Here is a 10,620-nt window from a genome sequence, read left to right as displayed (position 1 = left end):
TTCCAAGTCCGACGGGGGTCAACGCTGTCTGACCATTACAATCAGGATCAGGGTGTTCCACAATGCAGTATCTTGTCTGTCACATTATTTAGTATTAAGATCAACAGTTTATCCAAGGTTTTAAACGATTCAATTGATGGATCGTTATTTGTGGATGATTTTAATATTTCTTGTCGTGGTAAAAATATGCATACTATTGAACGGCAACTGCAGTTGTGCTTAAACAAAATAAATAAATGGTGTCTTGAAAACGGCTTTAAATTTTCTAAATCGAAAACTAACTGTATACATTTTTGCAGAAAATATAAACCACATAAGGACCCAGAACTATCTCTAGATGGCACTCCCATCAAAGTTGTAAAGGAGGCCAAGTTCTTGGGCCTAATCTTTGACTCCCATTTAACATTTCTGCCTCATATCAAGTCCCTTAAAACTAAATGCCTGAAGGCTCTTGACTTGTTGAAAGTTGTTTCCATCTCAAAGTGGGGAGGGGATCAAGCAACCCTCTTACACCTGTATCGATCACTCGTACGTTCGAAACTCGATTATGGCTCCATCGTATATGGTGGAGCCTGCAACAGCAACCTTAAACTTCTTGATTCTGTCCACCATCAAGGCTTAAGACTTTGTCTTGGGTCTTTCAGAACTTCACCTATTGAGAGTCTCTACGTTGAGGCCGATGAACCATCTCTTACTCAACGTCGTATAAAATTGTCTTTACAATACATTACTAAATTATATTCTAATGAATCTAACCCTGCCTATAACTGTGTGTTCAATCCCCTTTATGAGGATTTGTATAACAAAAAGTCTTCTCTTGTTCCACCTCTTGGGCACAGAATTAAACCATTTATTTCTTCTGCCGGCATTGAGCTAGAAAGTATATCGCCTTCCCGTCTTCTTTCTTCTCCTCCTTGGCAATTAGTTAGGCCACAAGTTGACCTAACATTAGCTACATTTAAAAAAATCAGGAACGAATGAATTACAATATAAACAAGAATATCATCAATTAAAACATAAATATAGCAATTACAAACCCTTATTTACAGATGGGTCCAAGGACGGTGGCGCAGTGGCTTGTGCCACTGTCATTGGATCCAGAACAATATCTTCTAGATTACCAGATAATACTTCTATTTTTACAGCAGAAGCTAACGCCATATTAACAGCTCTCAAATATATTCAAAGACACCCGAAACGTAAACAATATATAATCTATTCTCATTCTCTTTCCTGCCTTCAGGCTATTAAAAATATTTCTTGCAAACATCCACTTTTAATAGAAATTATTGAATTGTATAATGATCTTGCTACTGGCCAATACGACATCGTCTTTTGTTGGTTACCCAGCCATGTAGGCATTTCTGGTAACACATTGGCTGACATTGCTGCTAAAGCAGCACTCAACAAATCTGTGACACCACTTCTTATTCCTTATAGTGATTACAAAGCCACCATTAGATCTTATATCCGTGATCTGATGCAAAAGAAGTGGGACACCCAAGTGGGTATCAATAAATTACATGAGATAAAACCTTACATTGGTTATACCCACTTGGGTTGTCAGTCCAGATTTGAAGAGGTTATTCTACGACGATGTCGTATTGGCCACACTAGATATACTCATGCGTACCTGTTAAAAGGTGAGGATCCTCCATTTTGTATCCCTTGTGATGAGAGAGTCACGGTCAAGCATATCCTGCTAGACTGTGTCGAATTCTCCATCACAAGGGATATGTATTTTACAGTTAAAACAATGAAGGATCTTTTTAGCAGCGTTAGTTTTCATTTAATTCTTGGTTTTTTAAAAGAAATTGATTTTTTTATTGAATTTTGAGCAATATGTTTCTGTAAAAAGATATATTTTAATAATTGGTAGTTTGGATTCGTAACTAGAATTGTAAGTGGCTGTACCCTCAAAGGGGGTTGAAGTATTGTAAAATTATTGTCCTCCTGAGAGGGTACGTAAGTCCAAAAACATTGACAGTAAATTTAATTCTACCAGGGTTTTTAATCGTAGTATTCCTGTTGTTTTAATTTTGGCTAGCATATTGTACACTCGCCAGCAGCTGAGGGGATGGTGTAAATCCAGCTGGGATCCATGTAGGTAGCAAAGGTACTGTAAGTCCCCATGGTCCCTAGTATGGTGATCTACCTTCAGTTGTTGGCGATTTATAGCCTGAGTTTATAGTGTATTGTCCAAATGGTGATGTTTTTAACTTTCCATGCTAGTTTTAATTCCATTCGTGATATTCTAGTTGTTTTACTGTCCTTCGTTGACAGGTTTTATATACATATAATTGATTTTGATATTAGTTGTTCTCGTCACGATATGGCTGAGATATTGCCGATGTGACGTAAAATATTAACTCACTCACTCACTCACTCACTCACTCACTCTCAATCGACAGCTGATAGTCAACAAACTGTGAAAAGTAAACCTAAGCCAAAGCCTCGAACTGGCGGATCATCCATTCTAGTCAGACAAAATGTTATTCAAAACCCTGTTTCACTTATTACTAATATGCAGGCTGTTGAATTACTTTACATGAAGCGTTTACGCTATGCTCTGTTTATATTTCACCGTCTTCGGCGTTTGCCAAAACCGATCTTCAAGCTCTATATGATCAGCTCCCGCCCTGCATTATAATGGGAGATTTAAATGGCCACAACCCACTCTGGGGTAGTGTAAATACAAACACTAAAGATAAATTGTGTGAGGACTTTTGTTCTGACTATGATTTTTGTATATATAATGATGGTTCCAGCACATATTTACATCCTGGTACAGGGAAGGTCAGTCCACGATGACCTCTGTGGAAGTGACCATTTTCCTACTATATTAAAAGCTGTAACTCCATCTGATGTTCCTCCGTCATGAAGGCGGAATTTTAAAAAGCTAACTGGGCTTTATATGAAACACTGTCTTCTGAAAAACGTAAATCTGAACGTGTTATTGATGTTCCTGATGCTATTAAATGCTATTCTGATTATATGAACTCCATAGCTGATGAGTGTATACCAAAGTCCTCCGCAGTTCCACATATTCGAAAACCATGGTTCAACGATGAGTGCAAACAAGCTAGGAAGGCAAGGAAAAAAGCAGAACATTATTTCCGTCGCCATCCTATGGTGCATAATTTAAATAAATTTAAAATTTTAAATGCTAAAGCGCGGCGTACTTTTAAACAGAACAAACGCCAATCTTGGCAAAATTATGTATTCAAAATACATTCTCGGACACCCATGTCCAAGGTATGGAACATGGTCCAGAAAACTAACGGTAAGGGTACTAAATCTACAGTCCATCATCTTAAACATGGAGTTCAATTACTTACTGATAAATTTAAATAAAACTGGGCGAAACTCTCGCTAAACATGCTTCCTCTTCTAATTATATGTCTAAATTTCAGCAATATCAAAAACAACAAGAAAAGAAAACTATTAACTTCAATTTTGATAATGGGGAAGATTATAATGAAACTTTTTCTATTCATGAACTCCATACTGCTCTTGATCAAGCTCATGACACTGCTACAGGAGCTGATAACATACATTATTAACTCCTGAAGCACTTACCAGAATCCTGTTTAGAGACGCTCTTATCAATGTTTGATGATATTTGGACTTCCGGGAAATTTCCTTCTTCATGGCGTGATGCCATAGTAGTACCAATACCTAAACCTGGACGTGATCATACGGACCCATCCAATTATCGGCCGATTTCATTAACTAGCAGTGTTTGTAAGACGATGGAACGCATGATAAATAATCGACTAGTTTGGTACTTGGAAACAAATAACATCATAACAGATATACAATGTGGTTTCCGTAAAAACAGAAGTACTGTCGATCACTTAGTGCGTTTGGAATCATATGAGAAAAACGCGCTGATTAATAAACAACACGCTGTGTCTATCATTTTTGATTTCGAGAAGGCATATGACACAACCTGGAAATATTGCATTTTGAGAGATTTACATGATTTCGGTTTGCGAGGTCGTTTGCCTGAATTCATAGGCAAATTTTTAAATAACAGACAATTTCAAGTCCGAGTGGGTTCTACCCTGTCTGATCATTACAATCAGGATCAGGGTGTTCCACATGGCAGTATTCTGTCAGTCACACTTTTTAGTATAAAGATAAATAGTTTATCTAAAGTTTTAAACGATTCAAATGTTGGATCGTTATTTGTGGATGGTTTTAATATTTCTTGTCGTGGTAAAAATATGAATACCATAGAGCGGCAGTTGCAGTTGTGTTTAAACAAAATAAATAAATGGTGTCTTGAAAACGGCTTTAAATTTTCTAAATCGAAAACTAATTGTATACATTTTTGTCGTAAATACAAACCACATAAAGACCCTGAACTATCTTTAGATGGCACTCCCATTAAAGTTGTCAAGGAAGCCAAGTTCTTGGGATTAATTTTTTACTCACACCTAACGTTTCTGCCTCATATTAAATCTCTGAAAACTAAATGCACTTGATCTGTTGAAAGTGGTTTCAAGTTCTCCATGGGGAGGTGATGAAGCTACCCTCCTCCATCTATATCGATCACTTGTCCGTTCTAAAGTTGATTATGGCTCCATCGTATATGGTGGAGCCTGCAACAGCAACTTAAAGTTATTAGATTCTGTTCATCATCAAGGTCTAAGACTTTGTCTTGGGTCCCTTAGAACCTCTCCTATCGACAGTCTATACGTTGAAGCTGATGAGCCTTCTCTCAACCAACGCCGTATAAAACTATCTTTACAATACATTACAAAATTAGCTTCTAATGAGTCTAATCCCGCATTTAATTGTGTCTTTAATCCTCTCTATGAGGATTTGTAAAACAAACAGTCTTCCCTTGTTCCGCCTCTTGGTCTCAGAATTAAGCCATTTCTTGATACTTCTAGCATTGAGCTGGAAAATATAGCTCCTTCCCGTCTTCTTTCTTCTCCTCCTTGGCAATTTGTTAGGCCACAAGTTGACCTAACATTAGCTACATTTAAAAAAATCAGGAACGAATGAATTACAATATAAACAAGAATATAATCAATTAAAACATAAATATAGCAATTATAGATCCTTATTTACAGATGGGTCCAAGGACGGTGGCGCTGTTGCTTGTGCCACTGTCATTGGATCCAGAACAATATCTTCTAGATTACCAGATAATAGTTCTGTTTTTACAGCAGAAACTAACGCCATATTAACAGCTCTTAAATATATCGAAAGACACCCTAAATATAAACAGTATGTAATCTATTCCGACTCTCTTTCTTGCCTTCAGGCTATTAAAAATATTTCTTGCAAACATCCACTTTTAATAGAAATTATTGAATTGTATAATGATCTTGCTACTGGCCAATATGACATCGTCTGTTGGTTACCAAGCCATGTGGGGATCTCTGGTAACACACTGGCTAAAGCAGCACTCAACAAATCTGTGACACCACTTCTTATTCCTTATAGTGATTACAAAGCCACCATTTGATCTTATATCCGTGCTCTGATGCAAAAGACGTGGGACACCCAAGTGGGTATCAATAAATTACATGAGATAAAACCTTACATTGGTTATACCCATTTGGGTTGTCAGTCCAGATTTGAAGAGGTTATTTTAAGACGAATAAATATATCGAAAGACACCCTAAATATAAACAGTATGTAATCTATTCCGACTCTCTTTCTTGTCTCCAGGCTATTAAAATGTCTCTTGCAAACATCCACTTTTAATTGAAATTATTGAATTGTATAATAATCTTGCCACTGGCCAATACGACATCGTCTTTTGCTGGTTACCCAACCACGTAGGCATTTCTGGTAACGCAATGGTCGATCTTGCTGCCAAGGCTGCACTCAACAAATCTGTGACACCACTTCTTTTTCCATACTCTGATTATAAAGCTAGTATTAGAACTTACATCCGTGATCTGATGCAGAAGAAGTTGGACACCCAAATAGGTATAAATAAATTACATGAAATAAAACCGTATATTGGTTACACCTACCTGGGTTGTCAGTCCAGATTTGAAGAGGTTATTTTACGACGATGTCGTATTGGCCACACTAGATATACTCATGCGTACCTGTTAAAAGGTGAGGATCCTCCATTTTGTATCCTTTGTGATGAGAGAGTATTTTACAGTAAAAACAATGAAGGAATTAATTATAGGTTTTTTTAAAAAGAAATTGATTTTTTTATTGAATTTTGAATGTCATGCTGTGCCAATAGATGTATTTTAATTATTGGCAGTTAGAGTTAGTAACTTGAATTGTTGGTGGCTGTACCCTCAAAGAGGGTTGAAGTATTGTACAATTATTGTCCTCCTGAGAGGGTACGTAAGTCCATAAACATTCACTGTAAATTTAAGTTTACCAGGTTTTTAATCGTAGTATTCATGTTGGTGTAAATCCAACTAGAGTCCGTGTAGGTAGCAAAGGTACTGTAAATCCCCATGGTCCCTAGTGTGGTGACATACCTTCTGTTGTTGGCGATCTATAGTCTGTTTTTATATTCTATTGTCTAAATATTGATATTATTTTTAACTTTCCATGCTAGTTTTAATTAAAATTTTGATATTCTAGTTGTTTTACTGTCCTTCGTTGACTGATTTTACCACATGCATATATTTCATTTAAATGTTCTCGTCACGATATGGCTGAGATATTGCCGATGCGACGTTAAATACTAACTCACTCACTCACTCGTGAATACGTGCTCATGCGTTTGTCTGGTCTGTTGGCATGGTGACCGTGACAGGTATCAGATTATGTCGTCATACCTGACTGTCATGGCTAAATGTTCAGGCGTCCGTCTGGTGACCTTGACATGCTTCATTCTCCCCCGGGCTGTTATGGGGTGATTAATGGCTGTTCAAGCATTTCATGACCGCAGATGTTCCTAATGTACTTACAGAATAACGTTTCGCGATAGGAACAGTAATAATCCGCTTATATGCCGCTCATATCCAGGCACATGGTCTGCTTATGGCGCTATGTGCATTATTATCCCCGGTCATAGGACACCATCATACTTTCCTACACCTTTTCAACTCCATGGGGAGTATACAGCCATGATGCCTGTTAGGCACAATGAACTAAACACGCACCAGCATATCCTCACGGGTACCCACTTTACACCTCGGTGAACTGAGACAATGTGGATCTACGTATCTTGACCAAGGTACTGTGCAAAAGGCCCTACCTCAACATCATAACCAAGGTGCCTCCATCGGGATCGAATCCGGGCATTTTGAACTTGTCTTGTAATTTAGAGTGAATGCCGCATACGATATTTTCATACTATTTGGGGGGTTACCATTTTTGTGATGAAACTTTGCCTTTTCTCCACGTACTTTATTTTCGAAAGGTCACGTACATTGTATTGGCCAAAATAGTTTTCTACATTTAATGGTATTTGCTCTCTAATTTTAAAGTCAGTTTGTGAGAATGTAGTACCTTTACTGCCCTTCGTTGACAGATTGTCTTTTAAGATATGCTGACATATCCATTAGGAGTAGTTGATTATCGATAGACTCGAGAAGGAGAATCTGTTCTTTTAAATTGGAACTCGATGTCATCCGTGTAAAGAAGATGAGTAAGCGGGATCCGTGTTGACGAGATCCAGGATGGTAAACCATGGGATGTCACTTATCATGTTCACCATCACCCTTTTGTTTTGAATTGCCTGTAAAACTACTTTTCATTATTTCCAGTTCATTTGTTTTATATATTTGGTTTTCTGTTCCCTCTTTTTATTTCAGTCAGTCCAAACCTTTAATTCTGCCCAAAGTTAATCGACAATTTGGAGAAGTACCTTCAGCTTTCGTTGTGTTGTTTTGTAATTTTAATTTCCTTCAAATTTTCTTTTGCCTTTTAGACATTGGGCTCCCTGACGATCTTATTTTTAGGCACAGCTCTATCCAGGAAATATTTCTTCTTTGATGATCTTGAGATGGTTTGTCTCTAAAATCTGTGTGAAATTCCTCTGAAGTATATTATTAGTATCATGATTTTTATTATTACAGTGACTTTGGGTTCGATGTTCATGGTATTATACACGGGTTGTCTCCCCGAGTTTTGTATCATAAATAAGGCCTAGTGTAATGTCAAACAACAAAAGAAATAAGCCTACTGATCAATTGATCTTTTCATTTGGTCATCACGTGGACCACGTGTATTAGGCCGTGATTTTAATATGGCAATTACCATGCCCTAGTGTCGTTTTGGAGCTAGCACCACACTGGCTCATCACCCGCAACCCATGTTTGTTAGAACGAGCCGGTACATTCGCCAGGTTAAGTCTGATTTCTTTACTCTGCCGTGGGGTTTGGTGTTCGTTATATACACCACTAGTTTGTCTGTGAAATGATTATCACAATTAGGGCTAAGCAGAGCGTTGCATAACTACGAAATAAGCCTACTGATCGTGTCCTTGAAGAGTTACTGGTTTTGTTTGGGTTTTTTTTTTCATTTGATCATCACATTATGTTATGACTTTGTACATTAGGGTGTTTAATCAATTAGCAGGCTCCCTGGTAAACTCTGATTCATTCTCTTATTCATTCATCATTTAATTGCGTTACTGGTTAAAACTGACCGACTAGTCTGGCCTTTTGTGAGGTTTGGGCATACGTTTATACATTCATCAGTCAGTCCAATCGCTTACTCCATCCGTCCACCCACCCAATCCACCAAACATACCAACCGAGAAAAAGAAATTTACCAAATCGCCACCTGGCATCGTGGTTTGAAGAGGCTTCTATGTCGTACTCTGAGGGAACGTACATGAGAGAAATGTGGAGAAGCGAGTTTTGTCCCACGTCGCAGCCTTCACCCACATTAAGGAGATAGGATTCAATGCGGACCCACAGTGGTGTGTACTGGGAACGTAGGTCACCAGATATAGTCGCGATCGTCCCGGGGCAAGTATCAAAGATTTTATCGAGACAGAACTGTAGGTAAGAAGTCTTGTTTGGATGGATAAATGTCGATAATTGCCAAGCCTGCGTCACTGTTCACCAGAAGCCTCACTTTGCCGCAGCTCTTCACGTCAAACAACAGGGAACCAGAGCTGAAAAGCGGTTTCCCATCCACCTTTGTCAAATTTGAAATGCTTTCAGTTCTTGAGGTTTGAAACACGTCAGCATGGATTTGATCGCCTGGAAGAAGAAAGAGAGGTTATTGACGGAATGATATACAGTAACGGTTAGGACAATACTTCCACCCTCATATGATCATACCATGTGTGTCGTTACATCTGTGTGCATGAGAATACAGAATGTGTACCATTAGAAATGTAGGTTTGTGATGACACTACGTATGTCATTACAACTCTTGACACGTGTCGCCATGGATGTCATTAAAACTGCAGATTTGTGATGACAATATATGCCATTGCAAATGTAAGTACCTGATGTGCCAAGGATCAAATAAGACCACAAAGGTAGCCTCTTGGGGAACACTGAGAAATTTGACCTTTCACTTGTTTGAGTGGCATTTTAGAAGTTGAGGTGTACAAATAGGACAAATTGTATGGATAACAACTTCTTTATTGCGTGATTGCGACGTTTCGGTACAGATTCTTGTACCGTTGTCAAGCAGGAATAATTCCTGCTGTATATGATTCCAAGCAGGAACAATTCCTGCTTGACAACGGTACAAGAATCTGTTATCAATCAATTGTTATCCATACAATTTCTCCTATTTGACCTTTCACATTGACATTTCTAAAGAACGAAATTAACTTACGACCCCTCCAAAACCACTGCACAAGTGACTAATTTTGTGAGTGAGTGAGTAAATTAAAGTCACATCGGCAAAATTTCAGCCACGTCGTGACTAAAACTAGTTCCAAATTCATAATGCTTATGTAAAATATATATTAAAAAACTGTGATCAAAGGACGGTAAAATTACTGGATTATCACAAAAATGAGTTAAGACTAGCCAGCATATATCTTAAAAGTCGATAACGATTTTTTGACTATACAGCACCATATTAGTTAACATGGGGACTTAGTGCCTAACACAGTGCTTTATCAACCTACATTGAACATATGTGGATACTGGACAAATGAACCTGAAACATTACATACCCCTGGACAAATGAAGCTGAAACAACAGGTACCAGTGGACAAATGAACCTGAAACACCAGGTGCCAGAGGACAAATTAATCGAAAAAACCCAGGTACCAGTGGACAGATGAACCGTAGACTGGGGGTACTAGTGGACAATTGAACCTGAAACGTCAGGTGCCAGTGGAAAAATGAACTTGAAACATCAGGTGGACACATGAACCTGAAACACACCAGGTACCAGTCGGCAACTGAACCTGAAACTACTTATTTCTATCCTTCCTGACACGTGTGTTACTTTTGAAACAACTGTAATTTACCTTGTTTCGACCAAGTAGTGACAGTCACTCCAGACGTTGAACGTTTTGTATCCAAGTGCCATAACCGTCCTTACTGTACATGTTATTTATTCATTATATTTATTTGCTTTTCAGACAAAACTTTATGCTGAAATTATTTGAATGTTTATGCTAACAGCAACATTTGTTCAGACGCCGCCGTTGATGGCACTGTAACAAATTGACTACCCGTCCAGGCACAACAGCATGTGGTG

This window comes from Haliotis asinina, chromosome 4 (assembly GCF_037392515.1).
Source record: "Haliotis asinina isolate JCU_RB_2024 chromosome 4, JCU_Hal_asi_v2, whole genome shotgun sequence".
NCBI lineage: Eukaryota > Metazoa > Mollusca > Gastropoda > Lepetellida > Haliotidae > Haliotis > Haliotis asinina.
The sequence above is the reverse complement of the archived record's forward strand: the minus strand, read 5'-3'. Positions refer to the sequence as shown.